This window comes from Eubalaena glacialis, chromosome 10, assembly GCF_028564815.1.
Source record: "Eubalaena glacialis isolate mEubGla1 chromosome 10, mEubGla1.1.hap2.+ XY, whole genome shotgun sequence".
Taxonomy (NCBI): Eukaryota; Metazoa; Chordata; class Mammalia; order Artiodactyla; family Balaenidae; genus Eubalaena; species Eubalaena glacialis.
In genome coordinates this window covers 48,121,091-48,138,909 of record NC_083725.1, presented here as the reverse complement: position 1 = coordinate 48,138,909, position 17,819 = coordinate 48,121,091, and the positions used below count along the sequence as shown (strand labels likewise).

At 39.9% G+C, this 17,819-nt stretch overlaps 1 protein-coding gene across 1 annotated transcript in view; it reads right to left on the bottom strand.

Annotated features, from left to right (window-relative positions):
- Nucleotides 1-17,819, bottom strand: part of MAML2 (mastermind like transcriptional coactivator 2) — a 358,500-nt gene that overhangs the window by 256,186 nt on the left and 84,495 nt on the right. The gene's annotated exons all lie outside the window — the stretch shown is intronic.

Sequence of the window (17,819 nt, the reverse complement as noted above, 5' to 3'; positions counted from 1 at the left end):
TGAAGGGAAGAAGGAAATGAAAAAGAACTAAAATTATTTTCTCCCAGATCAATCTTGACAGATCACCCTATTCCTCTGCCACATTAGTGTTCAGTAGTAGGAAAAGAGGAAAGTGAAAGCAGCAAAGAGGAGGAGGAGCAAGGGGGAATAGGGGGAGGCAGGAAGAAAGTAAGGAGCTGGCTGCACCTGCTCAGATCAAATGTGGCAGGTGGGCCTCAAAATGAGAACTCGAGCCCCTCTCTCCCTTCCTTGCCTCAGTCAACACCACCTCCATCCCACTCTGCGTGTCTTTCCATCCACCATTTAAATCATGCCTCTGGATTGAGACCAGCAAAAACAACATAATTCCTAAAGGATCACTTTTCACACATGTGTATGGAATAGAAGAACCCTGTAAATTGGCTTTAGTAAAGGTACGTTCAACTAACTGAACCCACCAAGGATGTCATAGGACACTGAACCCACCAAAAGGTTGCAATGGAAATGTGGTTTTCATTCCAGGTCAGCTATTGTTTTACTTTTTCGGATTGTTTGTTTTTTTTAATTGAAGTATAGTTGATATACAATATTAAATAAGTTACAGGTATATAATATAGTGATTCACAATTTTTAAAACATTTTTAGTTATTATAAGATACTGGCTGTATTTCCTGTGTCATACAATATAGCCTTGTAGCTTATTTTATACCTAATTGTACCTCTTAATTCCCTACCCCTACCTTGCCCCTCCCCCGCTTCCCTCTCCCCACTGTTAACCACTAGTTTGTTCTCTATATCTGTGAGTCTGCTTCTTTTTTGTTATATTCACTAGTTTGTTATATTTTTTAGATTCTACATGTAAGTGATATCATACAGTATTTGTCTTTCTCCGTCTGACCTATTTCCCTTAGCATAATCAGGACAGCTATTGTTATAGATGTAGGTAACCCCTCTGATTCGCCTCCTAAAGATCTCTGTCTCTGTCTCTCTATCTCTCCCTCTCTCCCTCCCTCTCTCCCTCTGTCACACACACACAAATACACACACATTTGCACACACGTGCAAACTTAAGAAACGTCAACATTTCTCTGTTCCAAGAGAAATTTTACATAAAAATATAGGGATCTTTTAGAAAAACTTCATTTTCATTTCATCTGCTGTTAAACTGGGAAACTCTTTGGAATCCTGTTTCTGAAAAAGAGATATATGCTTAGATTTTAAGAGATTACTCGTGTTAACAAAATCCAACAGTGATAATAGAAGACCTCTGTGGTGAGTGTATTTAACTTCTGAAAGGCATATAAAAACATAAATCTTCCACATTTAAGTGGAACAATAGTGACATAAGAACAATCCTGAAGAATGACTCTTCAACACTTTGAAAGTCCCATAAACAATCTTTTCTCAGGAAAGCTATAAAAAGAGTCAGTTTTGCCTGAGTCAGAGCAATTTTATCTAACTAACTGCACCCTCTGGACCTTTGAAAAACTGACATTCTCCATGACAGATCAAATTTGGATGTGGCTCATAAAGAAGCTCCCAAGGAGACTTTCATGCTTATTTTCCTCCTTAAGATCTAGAGCAAGGGTTGGCAAACCATGGCCTGAGGGCCAAATTTGGCCCACTGACTGATTTTGTAAATAAAGTTTTATATAGACACACTCTTGTTTACATATTGTCTTTGGCTACTTTTGAGCACAGGGACAGAGCTGAGTGGTTCTGACAATTACCATATGGCTTACAAAGTCTAAAATACTTGCTCTCTGGCCCTTAACAGAACAAGGTTTGCTGTCTCCTGGTCTGGAGGAATTTGCATCACTCCTTTAGACTGAAAGTCAGGATACCTGGATTTTAGACTTCATTCTGCCAGTAAACTGCTATCTGACCTTAGGCAAGTAATCACTTCCCTCAGGGTTGACTTCTTATCTATAAAAGATGGAGGGGTTAGCCCAGGTGATCATCTATTCCTTATTAATTCCTTCTAAATTTCTATGTTCCCAGGGGTTAAGACCTTTCCTTATAATAAGATATTTTAAAGAAATCCAAATCAATTTAGAAGAAGTCTTTCTTCAAAACCCCAGTTTGCAGTGAAATGTTTCACATCATTTCAAGCATTTAACAACCAAGCGATACCTCCTTGCTACTGTATCATGGACAAGCCAGAAAGCTGCAGATTAGAGCTGGAAAGAGAATGTAAACAGCAGTAAAATCTGTTTTAGACAAGGCAGTACATCTGGCCCACACTTTCCTAGAACAGATGCACCGCACTGCTTGTGCCAGATATGAATGCTCTTTTCGGTTGTGCTTTTGGTAAGTGAGCGCCCTGTGCTGCAGGTCTGGGATCCTGAGGGAAATGGCAGGAGTCCTCACACCAAAAAAGCACTTTGCATTGATGACAAAAGCAAAACTTCTTTGTTTCAGTAGGAATGAGGCTGTGCACTGTCAGAGCTTGAGTGCTATGGGCATATTCTACTTTACCCAATTCCTCTCTAGACACAAGACAGAAGGATACAAAATTAATGAAACGATGGTATAGCAAGAATAGTCTCCTCTCTTCCAAACTCTCCCCAACAACTAAATGAACTTTTGCGACCGCTGTCTTGACAGAATAAAATACTTGAGATATTGTGTTACCCTAAAACCACAAACACCTGAAGTGCTTTAAACAGAGAGCAGAAAAGGCATTAGATCTCAATGCTAATGACAATGATTTTAAAACCAGCAGGACTGTTATCTTTAAAATAAACATTTTTCTCCCATTTCTTTTCTGCCTGGAAAATAAAGGTGTTTGCAGGTATCGTTGCATCTCTAAACCAGAAATGATTGGTTCTTGGTCTCCATAGCAGGGGATTTTGAATAAGAACAAGCATATATGGAACTTAGAAAGCATAATGAATGCTCACTCACTTTGAAACAGTTTCAAAACAGAAAGAAGTGCCTAACAAATGGGAGAATTTTTCCAAACCCAAAGAGTACCAACCCTACAAATAACAGAGCTTGGCTACCAGCATCTCATCCACATCCTCTAAGGGACACTGAGTTCTCTGCATTTACCACACATTATAGAGTTTAGCTGGCACCTTTGTTTTCCATAGTGCCTTTCTTTGCAAGAAAAAGACACTAGTGCACCGTCCATCATTTCTGCTAGATCATCTTCCCAAATCCCCAAGAATAGCACTATCTGCTTTTCTCTCTCTCTCTTAGAGAGAAACCTCTGAACTGGATGCTAATATTTTGCAAACCAAGCAAGAGCCAAAATGGATTTTAAAAAATCTAAGCTGGCATATCTGCATCAGTCTAAGGAGTTTCAAAGGAAGAACTGCAATGTTAAGCTGATTAGCGGAGCTGCGGCTCTCCCTTGCCCCTGAGCTCTGTATTTTACTTTACCTTCTCTTCTTGGCCAGTCAGTGTTTTTCTCATCCTCTCAGATCCTGCTTAAGTCCCATCTCTGACCACACTTCTCTTGAGCCCTCATGATGCTCTGAACATAGAAGGGGCTTATAAATTTTGTTGGTTTGTTTTGAGAGTCTTCCTAGATGGCCTCAGCCCATGTTGATCTCTACCTTCTTTCAACTCCTTTGAGGTTTACTGTGTCTCCCACGCATTAACACCTTATTATCCTCAGCTCTAAAAGCCTGGACCACATAATACATTTCATTTCTTCTTTATAACTTTTTCATGTGAGTTGGTTTTCTTTCTCCAATTAGATTGTCAGCTCCCCACAGATGAAGCTGTTTTCCATAATATCTAGTAAACTGTTAGGCACATAGAAAACAGCCAATAAATACTTTTTTTTTTCAATCAATAGCAGCAGTTTTTACATGGCTTGAAAGGTTACATAGCTTGCCAGCTGTGTTGTGGGCGACTACAGGTCAAACTTTTATATCAGAAACAGCAATAAGGTGTGGAAACCCCCAAATGAGATAATTTTAATAAATATATATGGAATACCAGGACCAAATGAAAGGGACCATTTCAGTCATTACTTGCAGGGTGGAATATATAAACACATAAAAGAACAGCCAAATAAACGAGGAAGGATATGTATAGAATTCACTCATAGTAAGAATATGAAATTTAACTAATTGATCAAGTACAGGCCAAAATGGTTACAAAACTTAACAATTCATTCCTTCATTCATTAATATAATAATCATGCATTGAGTCTGGCTATGCCTATAACCCGTTTGGAAAACGACATAATCTTTTACAGCACGTCAGTTTCTTCAACGCTCACAGATTTCCACAGTTTACACCTGCCCACTGTTTAGAATGCTGCTGCAATGAAAGGAAACTGCTAGGCTAATGTTTATTTCAACAAACACTTTATTTGGATGCATCCTGACAACTCAAACATCTGTTTTAACTATAAACATCAATCGAGTCGACTTACTACATTGATAAAATTGGGAAAATTGTTTAATATTCTGCTCTGTTCTGCTTGTATGGACACAGCCTAATGCTTTCCATGCCACAAAATTAGTACTTAAGTGGTTAAAGGAATCGGAGGAGCTTTTGTATACTCCATGCCACCAGTGCTCTAAAGAGAATTAGGCCTGAAATACCCAGCTCCGAGGACAAGCTTGTTTCATCAATATGGAGGAGACAAGAAAACTGTTACTTAAAACAGTTTGATTATAAAGTTTGATTTAAGCATTTCACCCTAGGACACCTCACATAAGAAACCAGTGACGGGTTTGTATAAAGGAAAACAGCAGCTTTAGGCTCATCAGACACAAAACAAAACTGAGCCAAGGAATATTTGTGTTACGTTTCAAGTCAAATAGCACATTCTTTACTTCCAAGTGAGAGAAGATTTATTTTTTCTGTAAGTGGCTAATCCCTGGAGATAATTTGAGAGACCAGAGAAAAAGAACCCAATTTTTAATGAAATCACCATTGTGAGTCCAAGCCTGGCTGTCTCTGCAGTGGTATTTCCACAACGGCTGTGGTTGTCACTTTTCCAAACTACTCCCCAGAGAAGTTTAAGTTCAGCTCCTGGATCAGTAACTCTTTTTCCAACATTAGGTGTCATCGTAGCTATTATCGCTGTAGACAAAACTTCCATTTTAGATATGATATGTCGAGGTGTGCTTGCTAATGCTTTTTTTTAAAAAATTTTATTTATTTATTTATTTATTTATTTATGGCTGTGTTGGGTCTTCGTTTCTGTGCTAGGGCTTTCTCTAGTTGCGGCAAGCGGGGGCCACTCTTCATCGCGGTGCGCGGGCCTCTCACTATCGCGGCCTCTCTTGTTGCGGGGCACAGGCTCCAGACGCGCAGGCTCAGTAGTTGCGGCTCACGGGCCTAGTCACTCCACGGCATGTGGGATCTTCCCAGACCAGGGCTCGAACCCGTGCCCCCTGCATTGGCAGGCAGATTCTCAACCACTGCGCCACCAGGGAAGCCCGCTAATGCTTTTTGGTCCCAGCTTTATTAAGATGTAACTGACACATAACATTGTGTGCGTTTAAGGTGTACAACAGGATGATCTGATAAACGTTTATACCGCAGAATGATGACCACAGTAAAGTGAGCTAGTACCCCACCTCAGATAGTTAACCATTTTTTGGTGTGTGTGTGTGGTGAGAACATTCAGGATTTACTCTTAGCAACTTTTTTTTAAAATTTATTTTACTGAAGTATAGTTGATTCACAATGTTGTGTAAAGTGCAACTTTCAATACGCATTACAGTATTAACTATAGTCACCATGCTGTACAGTAAATCCCCAGAACGTATTCATTTTATAACTAGAAGTGTGTACCTTTTGACCACTATCACTCTTCTCTCACCTCCCCAGCCCCCGGCAACCCCCAATCTAGTCTCTGTTTCTATAAGTTCGGTCGTTTAGATTCCACATATAAGTGAGATCATACAGAATTTGTCTGCTAATGAACCAGAAACTACTAGAAGAGGTAAGTCAAGAAATGTGACTTATTCAAGTGTCTGGTATGAACAGAGTCAGTCAGATAAAGAACTTGTTCACAGAATGGGGTAGAATATTGCTGAGTCACTGATGGAATACAGCTGATGGAAGCTTCTTGGAGAAACCGAACTAAGGGGCAAAGAATTTAACTAGGGCTTTGCTGAAGGGTCATTATCCAAAGGAGTAAGTAGCAACTTTGGGCTTCAGGAGCCTGTGGAGAAAACAGAGAATGCAGAGGTACTGTGGCCCAAGTCCAAGTCAGATACAGCACGTGACACCAGGACTAGACTTAAGAGGCACAGACTGGCCGGCCAGGGGTGAGGCAGGTTGACACAACTACAACTGCGATGAAAGATATAAATCATGCTAACATCTTTAAGAATGTCAGAACTGATTTACTGACTACTCAAGCTCCCACACTTGAGCACACTGATATGGTATGGCCCAATTCTTCTGACTTGCCGTAACTAAGTGCTGTGCTATTCTTTCCATGGCTGGCAGGCATTGTCAGGTTTGGATGATTTGATACATTGGAAGGAGACAGGAAAGGCTTTAGATAGCTCACTGGGGTAAATTTTCTTCCTTCTCCTGGGTGGTGGCAGTGGAGGAGGTGGAAGTGAATAGCTGTTGACCCCTATTGGAGGAGTCATTGCCAGCGCTATCATTTCTCTGGGGCAGCTCTCTTCAGAAAGTCCAGCACAGAGTGACGCAAACACTTTGGCTGTTTTGGCCAATTTCAGAGTGAAGGCAGATTCCTGGGACAGAATAAAGAACTTTCAAAGTTTTGGTTTTCCTGAAAACTGAGGCCATGCATAATGTGATTATACTTTTTCAAGGTTAAGAATTTATACTTAGTGTGAACTGATACACCCTGAGTTTCTTTTATGTTTTTGAATTCAAGGTACAAGGGAATCAAAAAAAAAAAAGCGAAGTCACAAATCCTGGTTTCAAAATTCTAGGGCTACCACTTATAAGCGGTCCACACAGAGTCTGTTTTTTATCATAAGAAAATGGAATAATGGCACCTACATCTCACAGCGCAAGGGTCATGTCATAGAACAGAATGATGGTCAATGATGCAGATATACCAGTAAGTTCTGGAATATTAGTATTCCAGAACTCACTCCCTGACCCCTCCCACAGCTATGCTGACCTGCTCATGTCTTCTTCACATTTCTGAGCTGCAGTTTTCTCATTGGTAAAATAGGAAAACTATTGATTCTGAACAGAGTGGTTGTGGTGATCAGTTGAGATTAAGGGAGTGTTTCTTGTTATTATAAGCTTCACAGACATCATCATCAGTTACATTGTATGAGGACATATTAACCAGTAACTTTTTTCTTTGTTGCTATATAGCAGTTTGATTTATAATCTACATTAAAGACCAAAGCTAAACAAAAGCTAAGGGTCTGTGCCTTAGAATGCTAAATCACCCTTAAAATAAACCACTTGCAAAACTCGATTAGCTATTCAATTTTACACTGTGATTATTCTTTCCCCATGTTTTCCTCACAGACAAAAAAATAGAAAATTTGGTTTGTTTTTCACAGTATTAAGAAAAGTTGATGAACTGTCTGTGTCCGTGTTATATATTTAGTGGATTTATTATTATTTTTGCAATGCTTTGGCACAGCTTAATTTTAGATGCAATTACCACATTATAATCTTGGCAAAACTCACTGTTCCAAATGATGCTCTGATGTACAAATGAGTCTTCCTACCAAATGAAAGCTGCCAAGGGGAAGGTACCATTATAATATATAAAAATGGAGTCTCATTGAAGCACAGAATAACTATAAATTTCATTTCAAAGGCATATACTCAAACTAAAAAAAAGTTACAATTAAGATGTCTAATTCTCCTGAAATAACCCTCTAATATATAATAATTCACTGTAGTGTACGTAGGCAGCCTAGATCAAACAGCATCTCCCTACACTGTGAACTAGAAACTACTATTAGACTCAAATGTGTTGAAATATTTCTGCCACTTTTTTCAGAATATGAAGATAAACACTGTTTGTGTGGTCAGAAGATTCTGGAATCATTTTATCACTGACACCATAAGTTGGTGTGAAGTAAACTTTTTATAAGTGTGTGTGCTTATAAATGTCTTCTGTAACTTACAGTATTTTCCTTAGCTCTGCCTCACCATAATACCATACATGGACTTTCCAACATAAAGGGTTTCTTGCTTTAGTAGAGAAACCAACTTTGAAATGAGGACTTTTAGGACTTATTATCTACTAGATGATCCTTCTGGGCAGATAAATGTATTGCTTTTCTTTCCAATATCTGCTGGATATTGATTCAATCAATACAATCGATACAACAGCATTTTTGAAACAACACTGGTGACTACTGCAGTGGTTCTCAACAGCGGGTGATTTTGCCCCCCCTACCGCAAGATATTTGGCAACATCTGGGGACACTTTTGCTTGTTATAATTGGAGGGAGGAGGCCTACTTGCAGCTAGTGGACAGAGTTCAGAGACGCTGCTAAATATCCTACAATGCACAGGACAGCCCCCCGTACAAAAGGGAATTATCCAGTGCAAATTCTCAATAGTGCTGAGGGTGAGCAACCCTGTCCTTTGGGGTTTGTATCTCAGTCTGACAACTTAACAGGTATTGCCCCTCAACACTTGCTGCCTGATTCAGTATCCTTGGGACAGCGATCGTTGTGAAGGTCAACATAAGAGCAGGATCCAAACCCTTCATTTCCGGCCAGGATCCCATAAACAACACCAGAACACAGATCCAGACCAATGGGCTCTTAGTTTCTTTCAGGTTAAGTTCGTGGAATTTTTTTGAAGTTCTAGTTTTGCTTTGTTCAATCATTTTAGAAAGTATGTAAGTATCATGCTGGTTTAGATCATTAGGACTATTTTTGGACATGTTTTAGTTCAGTTACAACCTTGATAGTTGGGTTTTGTTCAGTTCAGGGTGCAGCCCATTCGTGCCATTCTGGCTTTGGCTATGGTTACTTGGTTTACGGCCTGGCATTAGTGCCCATGGGAGTGTGCCTGAGCAGAAAGCTGTGGCTCATCACCACCGATGGCCACAGAACCTTCTGGACTCCAAAGGACTTAATTTGCTCTTCACTTTGTTTTGCAGGACGACTCAATAATGCAAGCACCAAACCAAGAGTTTTTAGGATGCATTGACTCCCCACTTTCTGTTGCATGGTATAAAATTATAAGACTTCACTAAGAGAAGTAGCTTATTTCATATTATATTTATGAAAAGGCACGAAAGTCTCAGTGTTTTCAAGTTTTCCTGAAACTGTTTACTTGAGTACACTGTGAAGAAAAAAGAAAGGAAAAAAAGTTCTTAAAAAATCTCCAGGGGTAAAAAAAAAAGCCCATTTACCCTTATTTTGCAATGGCCCTGGTTGTGAAATCATCAGACTGAAAAATACTGGAGGAGTGTTGAGGGTGGATTCTAGTGACAAGATTTCCTTAAGGCTGTAAACAAACTAAATTCATTAAGAGACAGAAACAGAAGTGGCAGACTTCACCATAAAATGGGGAACACATTTTCCAGCTGAATTATAGATACAGCACAAAACACAGTTGTTTCATTTTTTAAAACCTCAGTTTCTGCAGGCTGAAACAGAACATTTCAATTGGCTCAGTTCAAGAAAGCCATCTGCACCTGTTCACAAAACAGCTTAAAGAAAAAAAATCTGCACGAAGGATTTTAACTTATACAGACAGTAAGGAATAGCTTCTGGTCCACAAGCACCCATAAAGGAGGAGAAGTATGAAGCAAAGGGCATCATAATTTTTTTTTTTAACTACCAATAAATAATCATCTAAGATCTGCTTACAGCATTATTTCAGTTTTACCTGTGGCAGCTCCACTTGCCTGTTCTGGTTGTATGTTAAAAAGCTAGGCGATTAAAATTCAATTATGTGGGTTTTTCTTTTATGTAGCCGAGGGTTGAATGAATTACTGGCAGGAAACTTTAGCTCATGAATTCAATCAAAAATCCTTTCATTTGTCAGAGCCACTTCCTGCCCTTCTCCTTTAAACATCTGCTTCTCCAGTTCAGGGAGAAAACACTCTCTCACTCTCTCACTCTCTTCCTCTCTCTCTCTCTCTCTCCCCCTCCCTCCCTCTTTCTTTGTTAAAATAATAAGCAGTCACCGAAACTTCCCTTGCAAAAGTTACAAATTCTCTCTTAGACTTACACTTGCTCCCAGTAGAGTTTATTTAATATATCTTTAATAGCTTCCTTGTATTCCTCTCTTCCTTTCCGCTTTAAATTCTGGAAAATCTCAAGCTGACAAAAGAAGACATTTTTAAAATGCGAACCTTCGCAGGGATAAGCCCCGGCCCGTCTCCGGGCCAATGAGATGGAAGCAAAGCAGCCAGGCGGGGGAGGAGGACAGGCTGTCGGGAATTGCTTGCACTCCTTAAATGGCTGGCACTTCCTGCCAGAAAAGGCCAGCTCTGCACAAACAGAAATAGGGTGGAAAGAAAACAGGAGGAGTTGCTCAAGTTCAAAACAATGTGCGCGTGTCCACGCGCGCGCCGAGCGGGATCCTAGCCGCGCGGCGCGGACCTCGCCAGAACATCGCCCAAGGAGCCCACGGCCCTTTCTCATCAGCCTCAGACTGGTGTTTAGCCCACGCCGCCGAGAAGGCGGACCCAGATGTTGAAGTTAGGAGAAAAGTGGAAAGTGCCTACTTAGCAGCCAGCCTTCTCTGAGCACAGAGAAGTCCGTCAGTGGCCCCGGGCGCCCTCCCTCTGCGCCTACAGACTTTCTCTTTGGGAAACTGACTCAAGGGCAGACCTCAGTGGCGTATTCTTTTGTCTAAAAGATCATGCTGTTTCTTCCTCATGAAGTCTAGAGTGAAAATGAGTAAAACCTGGGGGCTGTGAAGCCTAATGATCGCAACCCTATTAAAGACCTTTAAAAATATGATCACCCCTTTTGCGAATATCGGTGTCACCCTAGAGGGAAAGACACCTGTGTGAAGAATGCTTACCTAGAATTTATAAACATTTTAAACTGTACAAAATGATGATGCTTTAATAAGACATGGTACGTAATACAACCAGCTGTTGTATCATGGTGAAGCATACGAATGTTTTCATATCTAAGCTATGCTTGTAATTCTAAAAATAGATAAAGAAGCTTCCGGTTACTTTACCCTTCATATTGGTATGGATAGAAGAATTTGAGCTATAATGATTAGAAAATTACTAGTATCCCCAAACCTACTACAATCAATACATTCATAATTCCTATATGTTGTAATGATTCATCCTTAAATTTTTAAAAAGTGGGTTACATGGTTAAAGCCATTTATTGTTATGTTAATTAGAGTAATAACAGATAATATTTCTGAGCCCTCACCATGTGCCAACTGTGATACAAAGTTCTTTACATGCATAATTGATTTTAATCTCTGCAACCTTGTGTAGAACTATGATTATGCACATTTGAAGAAACAGAGGTTTACATCATTAATTTGCTGTAGGCCAGAGAGTTAATATGTATTGTAGCAAAGCTGTGACTTGTACCTAACACCTGCACTCTCAAAGCATACACACACACCTATCCATCCATTCGATACGAAATGCCTATTATCTGGAAGACACATTCAATCAAATGAGATAAGATGTACACAAAACATTTTTCTAAACTTACACATCTACTTTATCCAACTGAAACATAAGAAACACAGTATATCTTAAAATGTCAGATGTCAGATTAAAACACATACATACTGAATTGTAGAAACAATAAATAGTACAAGAAGAAAATAAAAAGTCAATAAAACTGCTATCAACAAGAAATCCAATACTCCTTTGACATACAAAATCTAACATTCAAGGTATTTCCCAAAGACCAAGTTTTCCTTGAATTTTCCAAAGAATTTTCAAAAATAAATTTAGGGAACATTTGGGAATAGCAAGTTTCCAAAACAAAACGTGCATAGCTAGATTAGTTTGTCAGTTTTGCCATTTTCTCTTTCAGTGGAAAGTTCATTGGACAAATTAAAATCTCACTCCAGACAGGATGTAAGAACGTTTTTGTAAATCACAATTTACTGTATATTAATGCCATGTGAAAGTTTTCTTTCCCAAACAAGAACCCATATGAAACTTGGTTATTAAACCTTAAATAAACCTTTATTTACATACCTATAAGCCTCAAATTGAAATTACCTATAAATGGATTTTTACATTTCTTTTTAGTTTAATTCCTGAGTGTGGTGGGCAAAAGGTTACATCCTTTATATAAACTTCTGCTTTGGGCTAAACCCAATATATCCTCATTTTGAGGTTTCATCTGAAATGCATCAAGTTGGATGATTTACTTCCGTACAACCTTGTATGGGCTATAAAACTGTGGTCCAGTTCAAGCTATTTCTATATTCATGTAAATCACACTATCATGCTTAATTCCCTGCATGTCACATTCAACAAAAATGTGAGGGCTTATCACATAGCCAGGTACTCACTATGCTAGGCACTAAAGACACAGAAGTACATAAAACACAGTCCTATCCTGGAGAAAGTTGCAGACTCCTGAAAGAGACTGAGAGGTAAATACATCTTAAGAACTGGATAAGTGCCCCAAATGAAACATAACCCAAGTGTGTGGGGACTCATGAGAAAAAGTGATCAATTCAGGGAAGGCCCTCTCCTCTAAAAGCATCTCATTCATCCATTCAACAGATATTTATTGGATTTTGAGGGATAAGGAGGTATTTACAGGTGGGGAAGGTAGAAGAAACATCATATGCAAAAGCATGAAGTTCTGAAAGGGACTTCATGTTCAGGGACATGGGTAAAATATGTACAAAATGCAATGAGAGCACCAGGGGTCAAGTGACTGATTCTGTCTGGGGTGTCGAGGAAGGCATCAGGGAACAGAGTACATATGAGCTACCTCCTGTATCCACAAACTCCCCTTGTAAGCCGATAATTCTGAAAGCCGTCAAAAGCACAGTTACAGATTAACGGCTCAATCGCTTTAATATCAAACCAGTGAGAAAATTCCTGTGACATTTCAGTAGAAGTCCGAATGGAGTCCAATGGACCTAACTGACTTGCTGAGGAACAATGAAGTGTTCCCACGTGCACAGTAGAGAAAAGTTCAGACCGTGCTGCCTGCAGCATCACACCCAGGAATGGGGTTACTCATGGTGACCGATGGATGTCAGGTTCAAGGTTGGAGGTCTGCTCTGAGGGCACCATGGAGGACTTGCACCCAGTCTGTCAATTAAGAATGGAGAACCACCGCCCTCAGACCAGCGGTTCTCACAGAGCCCTCACCCTGTCTCATTTCTGAATTTCAAGTGAAACAAGGACATGATTCATACCCTCAGTTGCTTTTCTTTTCATGTGTAGCATGATCAAAAGAATAATTATACAGAAAGAAATTCTGCAAAGACAAAAATGCGTGTGATCCGCCTTACATAAGGACCTCAGTGTACTGCTGGAAACCTCTGATTTGTTCTGTTGGCTGGCAGCTTCAGGTTACAAACAGGGAACAGAGAACCCTCATTAACATCTTCCTGGGCTCCAACAAACATAGAGTCAGCTCAACACACCCATTTCGTCTTGACAAGTACATATCAGATTCAGGCCGTGCAAAAATAATAAACCTTAGTAAACAGTCTGATGACTTCTAAGGAAGGAGAGAGATGGGGCACACACAGCTCAGTGAAGGGACCCCAGAGAAAGAATTTGGAGAGTTTGCTAAGAATTCTGAGATAGGAGTTCAGTGGCCGAAAAAAAAAAATGTCACTATGCTTTTAAACCCTTCCCACACACTCTTGCCTAACATCTCATACTTCCCCCCCACCAACCCACACACAGAAAGCCTAGATCAGACAGAAAAATGGATAGATTTCCTACGGGGAAAGTTTAGCATTTTCTACTGCATTGACAGTCTGGCGTCTGCTTTCCAATTCATTTCAACCCGGTTCAATCCAACTCTGTACACATGGCATATGCCCCTGCCCTTGCCTCTGCAGAACAGAAAGTGGCTAAAGAAAACCACACACTCGGGATTGCAGGTCTCACTTTAAATTCTGGACCACTAACCTCAAGTGGGGTGTCAGTGCTGTCCTGATCCTAGTACAATTTTCTGGTTCCATTCACTCTGTCATTCTCCTACAGGACTATTTCACACCTTTTCCTCTCTCCTTAAACCTCTAGCACCTTCTGCCCAATTCTCAGTCCCAGTTGCTGGATTAACTTGAATCTTATTTCACTGAGAAAACAGAAGCAAGTAGAACTTCCACAACCTCCCACCAAGAACACTAAGCACTTAACTGTTTATACCTGCCTTCTCCAGTCTGGCCACCTGCGTCTATTGATCACTTGAACCGTGGCCAGTCCAAACTGAGATGTGCTTTTTTGTGTAGTACACACTGGATTTTGAAATTTTCTTATAAAGCATGAATGTAAAATATCTCATAAGTAATTGTTTTATATTCAGTACATGTTTGAATAATTTGTACATAGAGGGTTAAATCAAATCATTAAAATTATTTTTTCCTGTTTCTTTTTTTTTTTTAACGTGGCTGCTAGAATTTTTAAATTACATTTATGTGGCTCACACTGTTTTCCTGTTGGGCAATGCTACTCTATTCTCTGCTGTGACTATAAGGGAACTACCCAGACTCTAAGCTGAAACCAAGCCACCCCCTCCCTGAGCATTAAACCCTTTCCTCTCTCCCAATCAGGGTCTTCACTCCAACAATTCTCACTGCTTTCTCCTTCACCAGTTTCCCTCCTTTTCTTGGATCATCACCATGTGCATGTAAACATGCTGCTATATCTCCTATTTAAAACAAAAACAAACAAAACCAAAAAACTCTTGACCACACATCTTGATCCAGTTACCACCTTATCTCTTTATAGTAGAACTCCTCAAAAATTATTGTCTATATTCACCGTCTCCAATTCTTCTCGTTTCATCTCTTATGAATCCCTTCCATCCCCACCCACTCCACCAAAATGGCTCCTGTCAAGGCAGGATGTGCGGGAGCTAGCTGAAGCCAACTGTTAAATTCAAGAATTTTGCAAGCTTCCTCTGAAACTATTGGTAGCTTGAAATAGGCTATGATGGAGGTATTTACAGCATGGAAATTGGTACACACTACAAATCAGAAGAGCTGGTTTATCAGCACTGCATTGATTGAAAGTTACCAATGGCCTTCACCAAACTTTATAATCAATTATCAGTCCTCAGCTTATCTAATTTATTGGCAGCATTTGGCATACACAAACACTGTCTCCTTCTCAACTCTTTTCCCCACTTGTCTTGTGGGGCACTGTCTTCTCCTATGTCTTCTTCACTGGACACTGTTCTTCCATCTCCTTTGCTGGTCTGGCATCTAAATACTGGAGAGTCTTAGCACTCAGTCCAAACACCTCTTCTTTTCTTTATCTACACTCCTTCTCTGGTGTTTTCAGTCTTGTGGCCCTAAATACCCAAACATATAACTTCAGGCCAGACTTCACCCATGAATGCCAGCTAATCTGTCCCCTGCCTACTTGACATATCCACTTGGTTGTCTAATAGGCATGTCAGACTTAACATGTCCAAAATAAAAATTCCAACTCCCCCCTCCCCTGCTTCTTCCCCTGTTGCCAAACATGATCCTCCAATAATATTCCCCAGCTCAATAAATGACAATTGTAGTTATACAGGCCACACATTTTGAGTTATCCTTGGTTCTGCTCTTTCTTTGACACCCCACATCCAATGCACTGCACTCCTATTGGCTCTATCTTCAAAACATATTCTTTCTTACTTAGAATAAGATCAAATCTTTCTAACGGTCTACAAAGTCCTATAAAGTACCCCTGCTACCTCTCTGACCTCATCTCTCACCAAGCGCCTTTAGCTTACTCCGATCCAGCTGGAACACCTTTGTCAACAAAGATGCTCCTGGCTCAGAGGCTTTGTAATTGCTGTTCTCTCTGAGAGCTCCTCTCCCAGATGGTCACATGGCTCGCTCCCTAACTTCCTTCTGCAGGACCATCCTATATGAAATTAATCCCCTCCATGGCACTTATCACTGTATGACACACTATGTCTTCACCTGCTGGTGTGTTTATCATCAGTCTAGCCTCAGCAGGCATATTATTTGTTTTTCATTGCTCTAGGCATATTATTTGTTTTTCATTGCTCTACACCTAGCACCTAAGAGTGCTTGGCACATACTGAAAACTCAATGTTTGTTGAATGAATGAAAAAACAGATGTCGTATTACCAGCTTTGGATCATGAAGAAAGCCACTGTCACCTTCTGTTCCATGTAAAGCATTAAGTGATGGACACATCTTAAATGGCATAGTATTTGATTTCTCTGCCAGGCTGCCTTTGCATACAGACTCAGTAGTGAGAGAGGCTTTTTTGGCCTGGCAAAACAATTAAATCTGACTCAATTCGGAATTTATAGTGATAACGACATTACAAACTCTTTTCTTTTAATATTGCCTTTTTAAAGGAGGATTTCAGGAACATCTTCATCTGAAAGCTGTCTCAATTTCATACTGGGGGTTACAGGCAGGAAGAACTCTGATGGAAGCAACTGGAGTTATCCCCTAGGACCATGGCCCTGTTTGATTTGTGGACTAGGGTGAAGGGAGTGTAGGGGACAATGAAACATGCCAAAGGTTTTAACAATAAAGTAATCTTTACAAATGACGTATACATACCAATGATGACTTTTACCTCAAAGCCCCTCTTTCTCTTCTACCATTGATTTGCCCAGAAAACCAAGGCTGAAGTTGCATAATGAAAACCGTATCCCCCAAACTCCTGTCTCTTCAGTAAACTAAAAGGTGGTGGGGACGGACAGGAGGCAACCCTCTCATCCCCATCACCCCCAGGATTTTCACAGGGGAAGAGGTCTCTGGTATCTCTCTACCTAGAAATCAGAATACGTGCCATGACTCATATACGGTTATCAGCAATGTACAGTACCTTTTTTGTTCTTCAAGATACTAGGATAATTATATAGGTAGGCCTAAATTTTAATGGTCATTATAACATTATTTTTATGGGGTATGATGCAATCCAAATTCTTGCTTTATAACTGAATTTTTAGACTATAAGTTGTTTATAAGTGGGAAAATGCCTGCATTATTATTATCATTAATTAGGTTTCTAGTCAAGCCCAAAAGCCAAGTATATTTTAACTTTCTATGGTGGTAGGAACAATCAGTAATGATTATTCCTTTGATTTATGAGGTATTAGGGGTTCCATCCACAGTTGAAAATGCTGGCGAAGCATCAATGGAAAAAATAGGCCTATAAATAAGGACAAAACAAACCATTTAAGCACCAGGTAATATAGCAAGAACTCTCCTAGATGTATGGCTTGGCTAATATCCATTCTGTCCTATATACTTTGACCCATAAGGTTTTGTTTTTTATGTTGTTGGGGAATATGTACTTCTCTCTCTTATTATATAAACACATATACAGAGAGGCATATGCAATATATTATTTAAAGTCAACTGAAATTTACTTAGTACTGAAAGTGTACTACACATTGTGCTGAGTTCTCTAAATAATGTAATAGTTAACAGTTACCTCCTACATGTGTATCAAGCATTTCACACGCATTATATTTAATCCCCACAAAAATGAAAGCAAACCCTTAGATAATGCTTTGTGCAGGGCACTGTTCTCAGCTCTTTACTTTTATTCGCTACTTTTAGATGCTCAGCAGCCCTATGAAGTGGGTACTAGCACCGTCTCCATCTTCAGATGAGGCAGCCGAGGCACAGAGCGAGTATGAGATTTGCCCAAGGCCGTATCAGCTGTAAACAGTACAGCTGGGATTTAAACACAAGCAGTCTGGTTTTGTTCATGTTCTTAGTCAAGTGTACCTTGCTGCCCTTTTCACAGCAACCTAGAGGCAAGCATC